This window comes from Macaca mulatta, chromosome 10 (assembly GCF_049350105.2).
Source record: "Macaca mulatta isolate MMU2019108-1 chromosome 10, T2T-MMU8v2.0, whole genome shotgun sequence".
NCBI lineage: Eukaryota > Metazoa > Chordata > Mammalia > Primates > Cercopithecidae > Macaca > Macaca mulatta.
In genome coordinates this window covers 29,349,180-29,361,968 of record NC_133415.1, presented here as the reverse complement: position 1 = coordinate 29,361,968, position 12,789 = coordinate 29,349,180, and the positions used below count along the sequence as shown (strand labels likewise).

Here is a 12,789-nt window from a genome sequence, read left to right as displayed (position 1 = left end):
TAAGGGAAACATGTATATTCCCACTGGGTGGTGAGGACGTAGATGTCCAGGCCCATGTGTTCCACATAACGTGGGGACTGCAGAGAGGAAGGGACATGTTTATGTCCCAAGTGGGTCTTGGAATCTCGGAATATGAGGGTGTACATGTCAGATTTTTTTCAGGGAGGAGTGTCTTAGTCACTTCAGGCTGCTGTAACAAAAATGCCATAAACTGGATACGTTAAACAACAAACACTTACTCCTCACAGTGCAAGAAGTCCAATATCAAGGATCTGGAACATTTGGAGTCTGCCAAGAGCCCACTTCCTGGTTCTTAGCCATCTTCTTGCTGTATTCTCACCTGGTGTGAAAACGATGGGGGCTGTCTCTGGGGTTTCAAAGGGGCACTAATCCCCTTCATGAGGATTCCATCCTCCTAATCTAATCACCCCCAAAGGCCCCACCTCTAAATACCATCACATTGGGGGTTAGATTTCAACGTAAGAATTTTGGAGGGATGCGAACATTTATTCTGTGTGCTGTTAGGGGCATCTCAGAGTGCCACCCCCACGTCCCCAAAGCTTCAGGACTTTGCATGTGGGAGCTGACTCTTCTGGGGCTGGTATGACTCATGACTGGAGGCCTGGCTTAATAACCCAGCTCTGAGGTCCTCTGGATGCCACCTCCTGCACACTAGCCAGCCAGGTGGCCTCCACGTACCTTCTGTTTCATGGAGAAGAGCTACTTGCTTAAGAAAGTTTCCTCAAACCCCTGGCATCTGGTCCCAGGTGACTCTGAGCATCTCATGGCTGCCTCCTCCCCACCTGCAGCCTCATCTGCACCCTGCTGCACTCTATGGCTGAGCAGCACAGGGTGCCAGGGGATGTTTGTCTGTGCTGCTGCTGTGTTGCTGGCTCATGAGACTTCTTTGGAAGGGGCTCAGCAGCTGAGGAGACTGGTGTGAATCCACTTGTCCTAATAGACCACCCCAACCTTCTGAACATCTCAGGCTTTCCTGGTACAGTCTTCACCTGCCAGCCAAGAGGAGAGCATGGCTCAGGTGGGATTCAGGCGAGAACAGGGCAACGCACACCTACTAGTCAAGATACAAAGCACTTAATACAGGGAGGAGTCCTGTTGGCAGGACCCAGAGGGGCCAACACCTCTTAGATGTCTGCTGTGTTCCTGATGCTGACCTGAGTGTGGGATGTGACTGGGTGTCTGCTGCTCTCCTTGGCAGGGGGTTGGCGGTGCCTGCCCTGGAGGTAAAGAGGCTGGAACAGCGACCTTAGGTAGCCAGCTGGGGTCTGTCTGTTAAGCAAGGAGCAGGAATCAGCCGTGTTCTCTACTGGCCTGTCTGGGAAGCCTAAGCAAATTCTGTGTCTTGAATGGTACCCGAGTCAGGTGCCAGCCCTGTGCTGGCCCTGGCAGGGGGTAGCTGTGGAGGCAAGAGTGTTGGGCAGGGTGACCTGATTGAGCCAAGCTGTTATTCTGAGGATTTTCCGGGAGAAGTGCCAGGCTCAGAACTGGCGTCAGATACCTCTGAGAGTCTTTCCAGCTGTCACGGCTCTCCCAGGATCATGGAGTTCTTGAAGGAAGGCCTTTTCCTGGCATGTCGGCAGTGGCATGGTGATGTGTCCACGCTGCCCCTGTTTGTGAGTTGAATCTCTGCAGAACTCACTTTTCCCAGAAGGTGCTTTCAGAGTGCAACGTACCACAATCCTCATCAGTATCTGCTCATTTGGCTGGGCTGGCAGGTGGCTGAGTTAGCTCCCTGAGCGGGTGTCTGGCAGCTGTGCCTATGGAGGCAGGCTGGGCGTGTGAATCTCGCCTCCTCCCACGGCCCCCTGGGGAAGCAGGATAGGAACTGGGTCTGGTTCCCGAGCCTGGCCGATTGGGAGTAACAGGTGGGATCTGGACCAGGTTGTCACACCCGCAGGACAGCTGGGATTATCACCGTGGGTGGTAATTCCCACATGACAGTTTCGAGTTTCAGGTCAAGAGCCGGGTCCTCTGTCTCCTCTTGCATCTGGACAGAGAGATCCTTGCCGGCTGGTTTTCTGGCTCGTTCCTCAGCTGTTTTCTGTGGCCTGCAGAGTTTGCAGCCCCAGGGGAGCGAGGAAAGCTCTGCTCTGGCCTGATTTTTACTGGAGAAGAGAAATGTGGAAGTCAGGGCAGTAGACTTTGCAGTGGGTCAGCTTTGGGCTGCTGAGATGGGCAGCGTGAAGGCCAGCTTCCAGAGCCCTGGCTGGCCTTTGTAGTGAACGAGGAGGACCAGATTGCCATGCTAGGGTTACCCGCTAACCTGCAGTGGCCTGAGCAGATACATGGGCTCTGCCACATTTCCTGAAGTGGAGCCCTCAGCCTCACACTGCATCCCCCAGAAGCCAGGCAAGAGGAGGTCATACAGTTTTCTGGAAAGGAACAAAAGAGTGTGCTGCTAAATGTTGCAGTTGGGAGCGCGTGAATAGGTGAGGCTTCCGGTAATTATCATAAGTGATGCTTGTGCTTCTCAGTGCTGTTACCTCCCTCTGCTGTGGCCTGCTTGACACCTCACAGGGAACGTGGGTGGAGAGTGTCATTATCCCCATTTCATTGGTGGGAACATTGAGACATGAAACGAGTTTCATCCGGAGTTTCATCCGCAGGCCCCTGGGCCCTCTGGTCATCCCAGTCATCCCGGTTGGTTTATTGTCTTGTTTTTTTTAGGGGGATGACTGAAGAAGGCCTTGGAGGTAGGGTAGGGGAAGCTGGGAACAGTGGGAATTAGATTTCCTTTTCCAAATACTTGTTTAAGAATGGAAGAGTTCATGGCCCATAATCCACGTGCACAGATTTTCCAGGGGAAAATCCATTGAGTTTAGACTTGGAGACCGTGCCATCTCCCGGTCTGTTCCTCAGGCTTTTGACATCTGCCCACACCTGGAACATCTTAAATTCTGGTGGAGCATACAAAATGTCACTCCCCTGCCCCAGCTCACTCCTAGTTCAGTCCCCCAGGATACCTGAAGTTGGGGATCCTCTTTCTTCGCTGTGGAGCTCAGGGTATGTTGGTTCCACATCCAAACCTTCAACTTTCATCTGTAAAATGGGATACTGCTGGCTCCCTTGCAGAGGTGTGGGAATTCGAGGCAGCACTTCTGGCCCGTACCTGTTGCCATTTCTGCGTGTTGTATCCCTGGCCCTGACTCAGGCTGGCGTCCTGAGCAGCTGTGCATCCACAACCCCATCAGCCTCCCAGGAGCACTACAGATAGGATGACCCTATAGGATTAGGCCGGGGGTGGGAATTGCAGACTATGCCCCAGACCTGACCCAGGGCTATACCCCTCCAGGGCCGGTGCTGCTTGTATATGTGTGTGTGTGTGTGTGTGTGTGTGTGTGTGTGTGTGTGTGTGTGTGTGTGTGTGTGTGACTTGTGGCTTGCAATCGGGGCGGGGGGCGGGGGTGGGATTGGTTCGGGGGTTGGTTCGAGTCTCAAACTGTCCTCTGTCGGGTCTGGTCGGGTCTCAGACTGTCCTCTGGATTACCTTCTTTCCCTCAACAGAAGGAACCCAGGCTATGGAATCATTTGTGGACCCAGCAGGGTTCATAGGCACTTCTCAGTCTGTCTCCAGCATTGGACTCTTATGGTCCTGCCCAGCTTGTCACTTTAGTACCTCAGTTTCCTTATCTGCATGGAAGCCCACCTGTCAGCTTGGATGAGGGGAGGAAAGCAAAGCTCCTCAGGCCGTGTGTGTGAAGGAGAGTCTGAAGGTGCAGGGGCTGTGCTCAGGATGGAGCGTAGCTTCGGGAGGGGCTGATTGGCTGCTGGCAGTGTTGTGCAGGACATTCAGAATGTGACTGGGTTTTTATTCTGATTTGTGCAAGCACAGGATACTCAGGTGGCTCTGGTCTGTTCTCTAGCAGGAGAGTCTGGGGTCAATCTGTAATAATTTAGCTTCTGAGCAAGTGTCCGGCACAAGAGAGCCCGGATACATTGTGTGTCTGAAGGGGGCGAAGCCCTGGGCTGCCTCCTACTCTGATCTTGTGGGCCTTGGTGTCTGCTCTTCCCCTCTGTCTGCCACTCTGAGTCTGGAATGTGGCAGTGATATGGGTGTTGTGGGCACTCCTGGCATGTGGACAGCTCCTCAGTGCTGGTGTCTGAGCTCCACAATGACCTCATTCATGTAATAGTATGCTGTGGCTGCATAACAAAGAACCACAAACTGTGCAGTCAAATCATAAAAATTTATCATCTCACAGTTCTGATGACTGGAAATACGAGATTGAGATGTTGGCTGGGTTGGATCCTTATAGGTGGCAGTCCTCAAGTTCACATGACATTCTCCCTATATGCCAGTCTGTCTCCAAATTCTACCCACTCACTCCGACTTTTTTTTTAAGAGACAGGGTCTCCCTCTGGCTCCAGTCCCAGGCTGGAGTGCAGTGGCGCAATCATAACTCACTGCAGCCTCAGCCTCCTGGGCTCAAGTTATCCTCCCACCTCAGCCTCCCAAGTAGCTGAAAGCTACACTTGACCACCATACCCGGCTAATTTATATATATATATTTTTTAATAGAGACAGGCTAGTCTGGAACTCCTGGCCTGAAGTGATCCTGCCTCCCAAAGTGCTGGGATTACAGGCATGAGCTACCACACCCAGCCACCCCTTTTTTAAAGGACACAGTCATATTGGATTAGGATCTAACCTAATGACCTCATTTTAACTTGGTAAAGACCCTATTTTCAAATAAGTTTAGGGGTTAGGACTTAAGCATATGAATTTAGGAGGGAACACGATTTATCCCCTAAAACTATACTTCTTTTCTTTTGTTTTAAATTTCAAAGCCTGGCTGATCATTTGCGCGCGCGCGCGCGTGTGTGTGTGTGTGTGTGTGTGTGTGTGTGTGTGTGAGTGAAAATATATATAACATAACATTTACTGTTTTAGCCATTTTTAAGTGTGCAGTTCATTGGTATTAGGTACATCCACATTGTCACATACCTGTCACTACTGTCCATCCCCAGAACTTTTTCATATTCTCCACACTGAAACTCCACTAAATGCTAAGTCCCTCCTCCCCTCCTCTCCAGCACCTGACCACCCCCTTTCTACTTTCTGTCTCTAGGAATTTGACTACTCTAGGAGCCTCATGTATGTGGCATCTTACAGTATTTGTTTGTTTGTGCCTGGCTGATTTCACTTAGCATAATGTCCTCAAGGCCTATCTTACTCAGCGTGTGTCAGAGTTTCCTTCCTTTCTGAGGCTGAATAATACTCCTTTTCATGTATATAGCACGTTCTGGTTTTCCACTCATGCACTGAGGGACGCTGGGATTGCTGCCACCTCTTGGCCATTGTGGATGGCACTGCTGGGAATGTGGTGAATGTGCACCTCCTCTCCTAACATGCCCCAGGCGTCCTTCAGAAGGGGGGCAGCCCAAGACCGAGATGGGGGAAGAAAGTGGTTTTTCTGCCCTCCCAGGCTTGCTGAGTGTCTGCCCGTGACTGGGTCCTGGCCCCAGGCTCAGGGTGGTGACCGCCAGCAGGGGGAAGCCCCTCTTCCTGCCATTTTCCCCCGCCTTAATCCTCTATGTTTCCTCTTTGGAGGGGCAGTGAGTGGGAAGGGAGGACCCGCAGGTGTGCAGCGGCCACGGCCCGCATCCTGGCTGAGCACCTTTGCTGGTGTGGAGGGACCCCCACCGATCACTTTCAGACCTCACTCCCCATACTGCTCCTACACCAGGGCACTGTTCCCGCGCCATCCTCCTTTGAAGGGCACTGCCCACCTTCCCTGCCTTGCCCCCTCCCACCCTTTTCCCAGGGACTTTTCTGGCTAGTTCCCTGCTGCCAGGTCTATACCTCAGGGACTCGAAGCTCAGTGTCCCCTGTGCTCTTCCTCTTTTTGCCTTTGTCCTCTTAGCCAGACCCAGGCTCACTGTGCATTAGTGCCCCCGCCTACGTTTTTCTACCAATACCACGCCTACCTGGAGGGACCATCACAGAAGCCCCCAGCCCTGCCCCACCTCCAGTGCCACACTCAGATGTGCTGCCAGAATTTCACCTGTCCCCCTGCAGCCCCCAGGCTCCCCTCTTGTTCCAGACCCAGACACCTCCTAAATTGAGCCCGAAAATCACCCCCTTCCTCTCTCTCCTCTCACTGCCAGCCTGTATCCCCTTTCCCAGCTGTACTCCCTTTCCCAGAGGCCACTTCCAGCCCCCCTTAGCTCTTAGTGGCCTCCGGCTGGATCTAGAAACCAAACTGACACCAGGCAGATTAACAAGAGAGAAGCACACAAATATCGTTAGTTTTACAGGCACATGGGAATCTTCACCAGAGTCAAGTCCGGAGAAGTGGCCAAAGCAAGATGCTGTATCCTTTTTAGATAAAGAGCAATAAGTTTGAGAAGTGGCAGGACAAGGGGGATCTGGCTAGGGGAAGTAAATTCTCAAGGAGTCACTGGGAGATATATGAGGGGTGTAAACCTGGTGGAAGATAAGGGTTACTTTGTTAAGTATATTTGTTCAGGTCCACTGCAGCCCCCAATTCCCAGTCTCAGGTGATAAGGGCTGTTTTCTCCCCTGGTTCAGGGGAATTTTTGTGGCTCGCTGAGTACAGCAAGAAACAGGTCAGCTAGCCCTTTCTGAAGCTACAGTGTCTTGTCAGCTCGAAGTCAGTGTACCCATCCGGCGTATTTTGGGATGGTGCTTCCTTCACTCCTTCCCAGTCTTTCTGCATTCGTAAGTCCCAGGAGAGCCGGCAGCTAAGTCAGCGTGACTCCCTCCGTGGGGCGTCTTTGCAGCTCCCTGCCCCTGCTGGTTGAAGGCTCCTTTGGTCGCATTCTTCTCTCTCTCACAGACTGTGCCCCTGCAAAGCCCTTCCAGGCCTCTCCCAGGGGCTGGGTTATCTCTGTCCTCAGACTCCATGGCACCCACTTCAGGCCATGTCGTAGCGTCCTGTGGCTTCCTTAACAGAATGCCACAAGTTTAGTGGCTTACAACAACAAACGTTTATTCTCTCCTAGTTCTGAAGACTGAAGTCCCACATCAAGGTGTCAGCAGGGCCAGGCTGTCTCTGGAGGCTCTGGGGGAGGATCCTTCCTTTGTGTTCCCAGCATCTGATGGCCCCCGACATTCCTCGGCCTGGTGGCAGCATTTCTCCAGTCCCTGTCTCCGCCTTCAGACAGCCTCCTATATGCCTGTGTTTCTATCTCTTTAAAGATACTCGTCATTGGATTTGGGGTCCATCGGTGTGATATTGTGATACAATAAGAAATCTGTATATGGTCTTCCTTCTGGTTTCTGGCACAAGCTCCTAAAATCATTGTAATTTCCTGAACGATGGGGTGATAGGAGTATCTTTTGTTACTCATAGAAGCCCTTTTCTGTGGGACCTGAGGTTATGCTAATGAGGTGATGCTTGATGGGCCCCTAGATAGCTGTGGGATAGGGCTGGTTGCCAGAGGAACCAGCCACGTGATTAGAGGGTTGGAACTTTAGCTCCACCCCTGAACTCTGGGGATGGGGAGAGGGGTGGAGATTGAATTGATCACTGGTGTCTACAGCCATGCCAGCCTGATCTCGGCTTAACTGATCATCAGTGGCCAATGATTTAGTCTTGCTTACCTAGTGGAACCTTCATGAAAACACTACACAGTGGGGTTCAGAGAGCTTTCAGGTTGGTGAACACATGGAGGTGCTGGAAGGGCAGTGCCCCAAGAGGCTGTGGAAGCTCCCCCACAATACACATCCTGTTACCCAGCCCTCTTCTGTTGGGCTGTTCCTGAGTGGTATCCTTTATAATAAACTGGTAAATGTGAGTAAAGGGCTTTCCTGAATTCTGTGAGCTGCTCTAGCAATTTTTTTTTTTTTTTTTTAAGATGGAGCCTCACTCTGTTGCCCAGGCTGGAGTGCAGTGGCGAGATCTCAGCTCACTGTAACATCCCGGGTTCAAACGATTCTCCTGCCTCAGCCTCCCGAGTACCTGGGGCTATAGGGGCCCGCCGCCATGCCCAGCTAATTTTTGTATTTTTAGCCAAGATGGGGTTTCACCATATTTGCCAGGCTGGTCTCGAACTCCTGACCTTGTGATCCGCCTGTGTCAGCCTCCCAAAGTGCTGGGATTACAGGTGTGAGCCACCGTGCCTGACTCTAGCAAATTATTGAATCTGAGGAGGGGGTTGTGGGAACACCTCACCCCCACTCCCAGCTTTAGGGTCAGTAGATAAGAAGTACAGGTGGCCCAGACTTTCCCCCAGTGCCTTAAGTGGGGACAGTCTTGTAGTACTGAGCCCTTAACCTGTGGAGTCTGACACTCATTCCACGTACTTATTGGCAGAATGGAATTAAATTATAGGACACCCAGCTGGTGTACAGACACTGGGAGGATTGCCTGGTGAAAGGAGAAAACCCACACGTGTGTTGTCAGGAGAGTTCTGGGGGAATAGAAACACATCATGGTAGTATTGGACAATCTAGGGTGATCTCATTCATTACATCTGCAAAGACTATTTTTCCAGATAAGGTAGCATTCGCAGATTCTAGGGTTAAGATATGAACGTGTTCCTTCGGGGGCCCACTACAGTGGACTTCTCACCCTGATGCTTTCCTCAGGGAGAGGCCCTGCTGTCCTTCCTGGGTCTGTCTTCCTCCCTCCTGCATGTGCTCCGGTGTCACCTGCCTCTCTCCCGTGGCCTTGTCATGGTTGCTGTGATGCCCATGTCACGTGACTCCGTGGATTCCGCTGGCTCCCATGGGCAGGGGCTGGCTGTGCAGTGCTCACCTTTGCATACCCAGCACAGTGCCCTGCATGTGTTAGGTCCTCAGTACGTACAATTGTCTGGGGCTAAACCTTCAGTGTCTCCAGGAAGTCTTTCTGAGCCCCAGAGTCCTAAAAAGCCAAGGTGCTGCTGAGGAATGATAACTGTATCATCCTGGAGCCGAGGGCTGCTGCCACTTCCCAGCTGCGGTTTCAGCTTCTGTCTGCCCTGCCCCTGCACCAGCCGGCCCCAACCTGAAGCCTAAGGCATCGAATTATTATGGCCTCCTGGAATGACTGGGAACCTTAGGCACAGGTGGGTCCTTGGAGACTGGGGAGGGTCCTTTAACAGTGTTCTGGATGCTGATGGAGAGGAGAGGGGGTTCTTGTCTGCCCACACTGAGGCACACTCGGCTTGTGGAGGAAAATGGTTGTCTAGTGCCCCCCAAAAATCGCCAGCAAAGTTGACCTTCTGGTGATTCAGTCTCCAACCAGCTCAGCCTTCAAGCAGGCAGAGCTGTCAGGGCTGGTTGTATGGGTTGGACTTTCTCCTTCAAGAAAGCTCAGAGTTGTAAATAGTTGTAAATACCTGTTTCTCATTTGCTATGTCTAGGGTTGCCTGGGGAGCCAAGGCATCAGGGAGGAGGGCAGGCTTAGGCCCTTCCCGACTGACGTTTTCCAGCCTGTGGGGGGGCCTTGGCTAGCCTGGTGGCTTTCTCTGTGGCACACGCTGATTCATGACCCTGACCTCTGTCTACCCGGGCAGCTGCGGCTTTCCGTTCTTGGGTGCTGGCCTGGTGATGTCATTGTTGGGGTACAGTATGAGAGGTGGGAGGCCACAGGATCCTGGGGTGCTCTCTTTGTACCCTTCCACCACAGAACCAAGGACCCTGGTGGCAGGACTTTAGCCAGGGTGCAGTGGCTAACTGGATGAGGCATGCCTCATTTATAAAGAATTTTGAGCCACTTGGTGTGGATGCAAGAAGGGGCAGCTGCCAGCCTGGCAGAGGAGGAGAAAGTAGAAAAACCACCAGAACCAACCACGCATCTCCGAAAGCACTCACTGCCTGTGGGTGGCCTGGGGTTATAGCCAGGCAGTACTGACGTCCATCCGGAAAGATACTCTCAGCCCTCGGGAAACAGCGGAATTCTGTTCCCGGTTCCCTGCTTAGGAGAAGAAAACAGGTCAGCTTTTAAAAAAAAGTGAGGTAAAATTCACATAACATGAAATGAATCATTTTAAAGTGAACAATTCCGTGGCTTTTAGTGCATTCACAGTGTTGTGCAACCACCATCTTTGTTTAGTTCCAAAACGTTTTTGTCACCCCAGAAGGAAACCCCTGCCTGTTAAGCAGTCACCGACCTAGTTTCTGTTTTTATGGGTTTACATATTCTGAGCATTTAATATCAATGGAATCATACAGCATGTGGCATTTTGTGACTGGCATATTTCCCTTAGCATTATGTTTTCAAGGTTCATCCGTGTTGTAGCATGTGACAGAATTTCCTTCCCTTTGAAGGCAGAGGCCAGGTGCAGTGGCTCACACATGCAGTCCCAGCACTTTGGGAGGCCTAGATGAGAGGACCACTTGAGGCGAGGAGTTCAAGACCAGCCTGGGCAACGTAGCAAGACCCCTGTCTCTACCAAAAAAAAAAAAATTATTGGCCGGGCGCGGTGGCTCAAGCCTGTAATCCTAGCTCTTTGGGAGGCCGAGACGGGCGGATCACGAGGTCAGGAGATCAAGACCATCCTGGCTAACACGGTGAAACCCCGTCTCTACTAAAAATACAAAAAATTAGCCGGGCGAGGTGGCGGGCGCCTGTAGTCCCAGCTACACGGGAGGCTGAGGCAGGAGAATGGCGTAAACCCGGGAGGCGGAGCTTGCAGTGAGCTGAGATCCGGCCACTGCACTCCAGCCCGGGCGACAGAGCGAGACTCCGTCTCAACAAAAAAAAAAAAAAAAAAAAAAAAAAAAAAAAAAAAAATTATTTTAGCTGGATGTAATGGCACACACCTGTATTGCCAGTTACTTAGGGACTGAGGTAGGAGATCACGTGACCCAGGAGTTCGAGGCTGTGGTGAGCTGTGCTATTCCATTGGATCATTTCTTTATCCATCTGATGGATATTTGGGTTTCTACCTCTTGTGAATAATGCTTCTGTGAACATTCTGGTACAAGTTTTTGTTTGAACACCAGTTTTCAATTGTTTTGATTATACACCTAGGAAGAGAATTGCTAGGTCGTAAGGTTATCAGTGGCGCATCTTAGAAATGCCTTCTCTTTGGAAGGTGTTTGGAAGTTGACCCAGTAGGCAGGTCACACAGGTGCAGTTGGGCACAGTCAAGCTCTGCCTGAGACTCAGTTTTTCCTGTCTGAAAAATAGCAATCTAAAAGTTCATGCCCACTCAGGTGCATGTTCCAAGAGATGATTTGTGGGTTTTCAGTACCATGTGTGACCTAGAGGAAGTGCCCCGTAAAAGGTGGCAGTTATCTTTTGCCCGCTACTTCAAAGATTTGGGTCTTTTTTGCTGTTAGAGGAACTTACCTCCCTGAAGCATTGCAGGTATTACCTGACCTTACCTGAGTTTCTGCTACAAGAGCCAGCTTCAGAGCCCCCAAGATCTGCGGCCCTTCTCAAGGGTAGAGTCTGCTCTTGGTGGGTGCATGGCGGTAGGAGGAAGGTGCCAGGCTGTGAATGATCATGGGGTGCAGAGCCAGCTCTGACTGTGGACTCTGCACCCTTTAGTGAGAGCTGAACCTCTGTCCCAGCCATGGTTTTCCAAGCCTCTCTGGAGGACAGTGCCTGCCTGACAATCCCTCCAAAGGATATGAGCTGCTGTTTGTAGAAGTCGCTGGCACCATGCTGCCGTGGCCTGCCTAGGACCTGGGAGAAGATGGGAGGCCAAGAGGAGGGCAGGAGCTGGGAAGGAGGGCAGCTGCAGCCAAGACAGGGTAGGGGCTCGATGCCCGCCTCTGTGAAAACCTCTCTACCACAGCTGGCCGAGCCACCGGATGTTTGATCTGCTTTTACCTTTGTAAATAAATACTGCCCAGTCTTTGACTGCCGGTGTAAACAAGGATGGAGACCACTGTGCTGATGATCTCTGAGCTCCGTGGAGTTCCTGCCTTCTCCACCTGATTCCTCCCAGTGCCCCTTTCTTCTCTTGACTCCAGTACAAGTTGATTGGAGGGCCTTTTACAGCTGCTCCCATTGTTCTGGGTAGGAAGGGCCCGGAGCATGACCTCTGATCCCCTGAGGGTTTGCTCCCATCTCACCCTGGAGTATGTTGGCAGAGTGTGGGACAGGGGCTGGGTTCCTGGAACCCCACACCTCTGGCAGCCACGCCACTGAAGGAGGATCTGGGGCCTCTCTAGGCATGCCTGGCCTGGGAGAGCCTCTCCTGCCTGGCTGCACCCAGGTATCACATGGCCGGTGGTCTGAACTCAGTTCTGCATGCATTTCCTGGGAGCCCACCGTTCCGCCTTCTGTCTCTATGAATCCGACTACTCTAGGTACCTCACATGAGTGGAATCCTAATATTTGTCCTTTTGTGTCTGGCGTATTCCACTAAGCAAAACATCAAGGTTCATCCATGTGATTGCATGTGTCTAAATGTCCTTCCTTTTTAAGGCTGAATGATTTTCCATTGCGTGTATACATTACATTGTGCTTCTCTATTCTTCTGTCAGGGGACATTGGGTCCTTTCCCCCTCTTCCTTCCCATATTGTGATGAATATGGGTGTGCAAATATCTCTTCAAGTTCCTGCTTTCAGTTCTTTTGGAGGCAGGGCGCAGTGGCTCACGCTTGTAATCCCAGCACTTTGGGAGACTGAGGCTGGTGGATCACTTGAGATCAGGAGTTCCAGACCAGCCTGGGCAACATGATGAAACCCCGTCTGTACTTAAAATACAAAAATTAGCTGGGTGTAGTGGCGCACACTTGTAATCACAGCTACTTGGGAGGTGGAGGCAGGAGAATTACTTGAACCCAGGAGGTGGAGGTTGCAGTGAGCCGAGATCACGCCATTGTACTCCAGCAGCGTCCAGGCGACAGAGTGAGACTCC

At 51.7% G+C, this 12,789-nt stretch overlaps 1 protein-coding gene across 9 annotated transcripts in view; it reads left to right on the top strand.

The window, feature by feature from the left end:
- Positions 1-12,789, top strand: part of BCR (BCR activator of RhoGEF and GTPase) — a 136,985-nt gene that overhangs the window by 56,278 nt on the left and 67,918 nt on the right. The window lies entirely within an intron of this gene.